Source organism: Pteropus vampyrus, unplaced genomic scaffold (genome assembly GCF_000151845.1).
Source record: "Pteropus vampyrus isolate Shadow unplaced genomic scaffold, Pvam_2.0 Scaffold378, whole genome shotgun sequence".
Classification (NCBI taxonomy): Eukaryota; Metazoa; Chordata; class Mammalia; order Chiroptera; family Pteropodidae; genus Pteropus; species Pteropus vampyrus.
Genome location: NW_011889159.1, coordinates 64525 through 71328, shown reverse-complemented (window position 1 = coordinate 71328; position 6804 = coordinate 64525).

Here is a 6804-nt window from a genome sequence, read left to right as displayed (position 1 = left end):
AACATAAGGGATGGTTCATACTTCACTGAGTGCTGTGAGGCACAGATGCCCGCGGTGGCAAGAGATGGATTATTTCCTATTAGAGACACAGTATTTTCAATATTAAGGAAATATGTACTTGTGGACATATATGAGAACAAAGAGTATTTTAGATATTAACAGAGAGTAAACCTATGCCCTCAAGGATATCCTGGCCATTAAAATTAAACTGGAATATGGGAATTGGTGACTAGTTCCATGATCATGTATTAGATATTTAACTGTGTCTGGTTGTAATTTAACATAAAATTGGGTATGAGAAACAATTTTAAAAATATTCTTTAAATATTTTAATTAAGTAGGCCTTATATCTCAAAACAATATTATTTTAAATGAGCCAAGTAGATTTCAAACCATTTCAGATTCCTTTTGGGAAAAAATAAACATTGCAGCCCAGAAAGCATTTTTTTTTAATGCTACATAGAAAACCCTAATAAAGTTATTAAAACATCTAGAATGTGTGAACTTAACAATGGCAATATACAAAAGACAATTGTAATTCTATATTACTAGCTGCAGAATACTGCATATAAAATAAAAAAGTAATTCTATTACAATAGCAATAAAAACCAAATACTTGGTGATGAATTTAACCAAAGTATGTGTGGTGTCCTGTAGTGAAAACTACAAACTGCTTTTAAGAGAAGCTGGTGAAATCCAAAATAACTGGAGCTTTATAATATGTTTGCTTTTGAGGGAGAAAAAAAATAATGGCGTGGATGATAGAGGCCTCTGTTCATCCCTCTTACAGCCAAATCAAAGTTGTAACAGAAACATGGAACAAACAGCAAGGAAAGTCACCTGGGATCTATATGAACAAGCCCTACAACTAGGGAGAGCAAAAAGAAATCACCCTGCAATGGAAGAAAGTAGGGGAGGGCAAGGACATGAGGCTGCTGGGTCCTGAGGGTCTGAGTGGGACAGAGGCAGCGGTGGCGGTGGAAGCTGCCACGCCTTTTAAAGGGGCCGTGTCCTGGATGAGACTTTTGTGGTGATGGACTGGCTTGCCCTGAGCACCAGCACACAGTTGGCTGTGCGGGGGACACCAAGGACTTACAGAGGGACACTGAGTTGTCAGAGTGAGGGTCAGAGGCTAGGATCTCTTCCGGAAAGAAGTGCCTACAGTATCCATTGTTCTTCTGCTGAGTCCTCCCCTCTCCTAGTGTGCAAACTCAGCACTGCCATAGTTGAGACTTCATCAAACTGGATAACAGAGGTCACTCTGCCCAGAGGATTCCCTGAAACTCTGCTTCCCCCAACTCACGGCCCCACCCAAATCACATCCAGGTGTAACCTCAGCAAGTCAGGTGCTCCTTGCTGAGCAGAGCCAAGACTCACACTACTGCCAGCAGACCTCAGTTTCTGGCATAGTTTCTTGAGTCACCTATAAGCACAGCATCTGTGGATTCTCTTTGCTGAATCTTTACAGGTGGCCCCAGAGGGGCACAGGCTGGGGTTAAACTTGGACTGCCACTGGACACCTACTACACAAAGCCACTCTAATAAGATTAAGAGAGTTAGGAGCTTTGCTTACTACATACAAACAGACACAGAAAGGCAGCCCAAATGGGAAGACAAAGAAGCAGAAACCATATGAGAGAACAGAACAGAGATCCAGGAATAATGGAGTCAAGTAATCTAACAGACGCAGAGTTTAAAACATTGGTTTTAAAGAGATTAAGAGGTACAAATGAACAGTTGCAAAACAGACATGGAGATGTAGAGCATACCATGGGGAAGATGGTTAATAATGTAATAAATATGTAAGGGGGAAGAGGGGTACTAGATTTAGTGGGGTGATCACTTTGCAAATTATGTGGCTCTCTGATCACTATGCTATACAACTGAAACTGTTATATTATCATATGCCAAGTATAATTGAAAAATACTAATTGAATTGTACAATGTAAATACAAGCAACTGTCTATTATATTTCAATAAATACAAAAAAAAAGAATGGTAAAAAAAAATTTAACCTGTTATATAAAACTACAAGAGGAGTAAGAACTGAAATTCTACCACAGTTTATGTGAAAAAGCTTTAACCTAAGGTGCTTTACTAGATAGAAACAGAAATAAATAGACCGAGCTTAAATATTAAGATGAAATTATATTACATCTAAATGTAATTAGAGATGCTTTTTTAAAAACTAATGTTGAAACACAGGATCCTAGACTTTGAAAGAACTTTAGGAACCAGTAACTTTAGGATTCCTTCTTCCCACTGCAGGAATCCTTCAGCACTGGAGAGAAACAGTCATTCAGCCTTTGAATATTTTATAAGATAAAGGACTCTTTGCTTTGAGAGATGACCTTTTTCTATATTGGATAGTTCTAACTATTAGAAGTTTTTTTCTGATAGTGAGTCAGAATCTGCCCTACAGCGATGTCCAACCATCAGTCAGGGGGCTCTCTGGAATAATTGGAAAGCTAACAGGCTATAGTGCCAGACAGAACTGGGTTTGAACCCAGAATTTACCATTTGCTAGATAAGTAGCTTTGTCTCTGAGCCTCAGTTTGCTGGCATATAAAATGCTGTGAGTGGTTTCTCCCTTTCACTAGTTAGAGGATTAGAAATACAGTGTCTTTAGTGCCTGGAATATGGTAGACACTCATTAGATGGTGGCTGTCCTAGTTCTGGTCCTCCAACACAGCTAACTTGCCTCAGAGACATTTTCCCTTTGCTCAGCTAGAATGGACCATTCTCTCAACAATTCCTCACATGTCATGGTTTCCTGATCCCTTTTGGCATCTTGGCAGTTCTCCACAGTTTTTTAAAGAAAGCATTCCTCCACATGTATCTTGTATATGAGCTCCTTCAGATATGGTCATTAAAAAAAAGGAGATCATTAATAAATATTTGTTAAATGGACCAACTCTAAAATATTATTGGTAGACGCTGAGGATGAAACATTCACAGTTGCCCTGCATCTGCTCTGCCACCCAGAGACTCTGGCTGAGAAACAAGTCGTACCTGCACATCCTGCTCTAGCTTAATCTTAATCAAGTTGTACTCTTTGAAATTTCATATTCTCATAGTCCTCTATCTTCTAGATGTGGTTCATAAAACATTCCAGCTGAAAACACAGGAAGACAAGGGGGAAAGTCAGGCCCCATCCTTGCCCTGACTTGATGGCCTGACAAGCCTGACAAGTCTGACACAGTTGGGGAGTAAAAGTGTGGTGACTCTGGAAAGAGTCTGTCAACCCTCAGAAGCTCCTATACCCCAAGGTTTTATATTGCTTATGGGGTCCTACTTCAGAAACTCTAAGAGAAATGCTCTATTAAGAAATTCAGTACATGGGGATGTAAAGTACAACATAGGGAAGATAGTCAGTATATATGGTGTCAGGTGATCACTTTGTAAAGTATATAAATGTCTAATCACTATGTTATATACTTGAAACTATTATATGCCAACTGTATGAAAATATGAAAATATTATGTCAACTATAATTGAAAAAGAAATAAAAAAAAAAGAAATTAAACATGGACCTTGCAGTCAGATGTTCGTATTTCTAAAACAAAATCCATTGAATCTAGGTCAAGTTATTTCTTTGTTCTTTATGTTTCTGAAATAAAGCGATAACTTCACACTCTTTAAAAAAATATAGAGTATGATCAAATAGCATTTAAGAATTAATGAGTAAACAAAAAATTATATAATTCGATTGATTGGATATAGACTTTTCCCAGTTCTCCTTCTCCAACTAACATACACACACATAGGTGTATGCATGCAAATACATCTGTATTCTATAAAATTATTCAGACCTAAATGAGATCCCAGAGTTTAGACCTCAGGCAATAGAGCATCATATTTAAGGATGTAGTTTCTGGACTGGGTCTTCCTTGGACTGTTGAGTAACATCATTCCCTAATCTTGTGAGAACAGCTGAAAGGAGGAATTATAGATTAGGGGAGGTACATTTCAGGAGATGAAAACAATTTTGCATGATATTCTCAACGTCCATCCATGTTGTCACAAATGGCAGTATTTCATCTTTACTTATGACTGAGTAATGGCCATTTGTATATATGTACCACGTCACGGTAAGTGAAAAAGTCAGACAGAAAAAGTTGAGAACCATATAATTTCACTCACGTGTGGGGTATAAAACTGAAAGCAACAGGTGAACCAAACAAAAACTGATAGACACGGACAACAGTATAGTGGTTTCCAGAGGGAGAGTGGAGAGCTAGGAAAGGGTAAAGGGCGTCAAATACATGGTAATAAAAGTAGATTTGACTTTGGGTGGTGAACACACAATGCAATAGATAAATAATGTATTATAGAATTGTATGCTTGAAACCTATATAATTTTATTTATCAATGTCACCCCAATAAATTTAATTAAAAAAAAATTTTTTTTTTTAAACATGTTTGGAATGCCCTCTATCCCTAGGACTTGTTCTGGCTTTGGAGTGCCAAAGACAAAAGAGTCGAAAGGAGCTCTGAAGTTGCCAGAATGTCTAAAGAACAGGAAGAGGTACTGAATGAGTGAATCAAACTGTTAATAGGCCATTTGGGGTCAGCTGTTGAAGTCAACCACTCTTAGGCTTCTTTGCGGGTTTCCTCCACAGTCTCTCAATTATCAAAGTTAAGCTTGTGCCTTTTAGAACAGACAAGAAAAGTAGGAATTATAGAATGACCTCACTATGGATGCTGAACTTAACAGCAATGGAACTTGTGGTTGTTTTGAAGGGAAATGTTCTGAGATGTGGATTCGAAGTTTCCAAATTCATTCTCTCTGTCTGTCTCTGTCTATCTCTGTCTCTGTCTCTCTCTCTCTCTCTGGAGCACACACACACGCACACACATACACATAAGAGTATGTGTGTGCGTGTGTGTGTGTGTATATATATATATGTTTACAAAAACTACCCAAGCAAAGAAGGGTGAACTTAATCCCTGGGACCTATGCAAAGAAACTCAGGCCTTTAAATGATCAGGTTTCAGGTGAAGGTAAAAAGAGGCTAAATCAAACTCTCAAACTGTCATCCTCCCAGGTTGGAGATGAGCCCAAACACCTCACTCAACTTTTTCTGACTTACTTCACTTAAAATGGTTATTTCAAGATCCATTCATGTTGTCATTTTTAAAAAATTCTCATTTACATCTATAGTCTTCTCTATTTCTTCTATTTATAAGAAATAGAAGTAAGAATATTATATTTCTCAGGCTCTCCTTGCCCCAGGTTTCTAAATGTGGCCGACGTTCTGCCAGTGAAACAGTATTATGAGATTTGGGAGGAGGCAGATAGGTTGAAGCCATCTCTAGCAGTGGACACAAGGGTTTCACAGACAGGAATCTTGGCAAAAGCCTTGTGTTCCTGGACATTTTTTCCCTTGGTGCTCCAGAGAAGCAATGGTGTCAGCAGTGGCTTGTTACAGGTCTCTGACCTCTTAAAGTTAAGGGTCTGCACTGATTCATGCTCCTCCAGAATTCCTAACAGTTTTAAGATATAATTTCCTGTACTTGGGAAGAATCGTAATAAATAATCATGTGAGAGTGTCTGTGGAGATTTCTATTTCCTGACTGAACTCTGACTAGTACAGTGGCTCATCACCATTTAATGCCATCAGGAAGAGCGTGTTCAAGTGTCCTCAGAAATTCCCTTGAACAGATAGGAAACTAAAGTTTAGGAGAGAACAAGGAACCATGACTGAATAGTATCCAGATAAGAACTTCTCTTCTATCACAGAGAAAAAGAACTGAAAGTCTTTTCTGAAGTCTCCCAAATTTAGTAATCTCATGAGGAGAACCAATCACTGTTTTAAGACTAAACAATATCATAAGTTGCTAAGCAACATCTTAGGTTAAAAGTGCTATTACAACATGTAAAATATTTTTCTGTAAAATATTTCTGAGTTTGCCATATATTTACTGAGCTCCTGGTAAGAATGAGGCATTACGGCAGCAAAGGGCAGGCACAGAAAAATTATACTCGGGTTTTCTTCTGAAAGAGACAACAAGCCTAAGTCATAGGATCAGACTCTCAGCAGAGACTGATACTGTAGAATTCTCATCTGGTCCATTCTTCTACCTCCAAGAAATGCATTCCTTAATTTTAGCACAAACCACACTATGGGGCTTCTCCAGGTGATCTAGAAGTCAGAGTCAGAGGATGTTCAAAGCCCTTAGACATGATCGGATAATCAGTAATGAATAGGGTGTTGCCCTCATGATTTGTGAGGGCAGCTGCAGGGCAGGATAAGACCTCAGTGCAAGAGTATAGAAAGTCCACTCTGAGTATATGTGTTATGACTGATATTAAACAGTGAGCTCACCACTGTCTGTCTCACTGCCAGGGCTCTCTTCATTTAGAAGTATTTGGATCCTAACCCTTTCTATATATGGTTTAATTTTCCTTTCTGTTGCACTATATTTTCAAAAACATGAGGATAAATCTTAATTTTCAGTATTCTCAATAGTAAACATCAAAATTAATTCTTTGGATCAATACTTCAATAATCATACAACACCAGAGAGTGACGGCAAAGCACTCCTGCAGGTTATTATCTCCAGGGTTCCCAGAAAATAAGCTCTGTCCAATTTATTCCACCCTACTTATTGACCTGAGATGAGTGAGGTGTGTCACCAAGTCTACTTTAATCTCTAGTCGTATTTATGGTAGGCATTTGTAAAAGGTTCCCCACTTAACAGTCCACTGTTTCCAGTAACCTCCACCCATTTCCAAGGGGTAGCTTTCTATCACTCTCCATTTGGGGGAGTATTGAAACTCAGAGTTTCTCCTCTGATTTT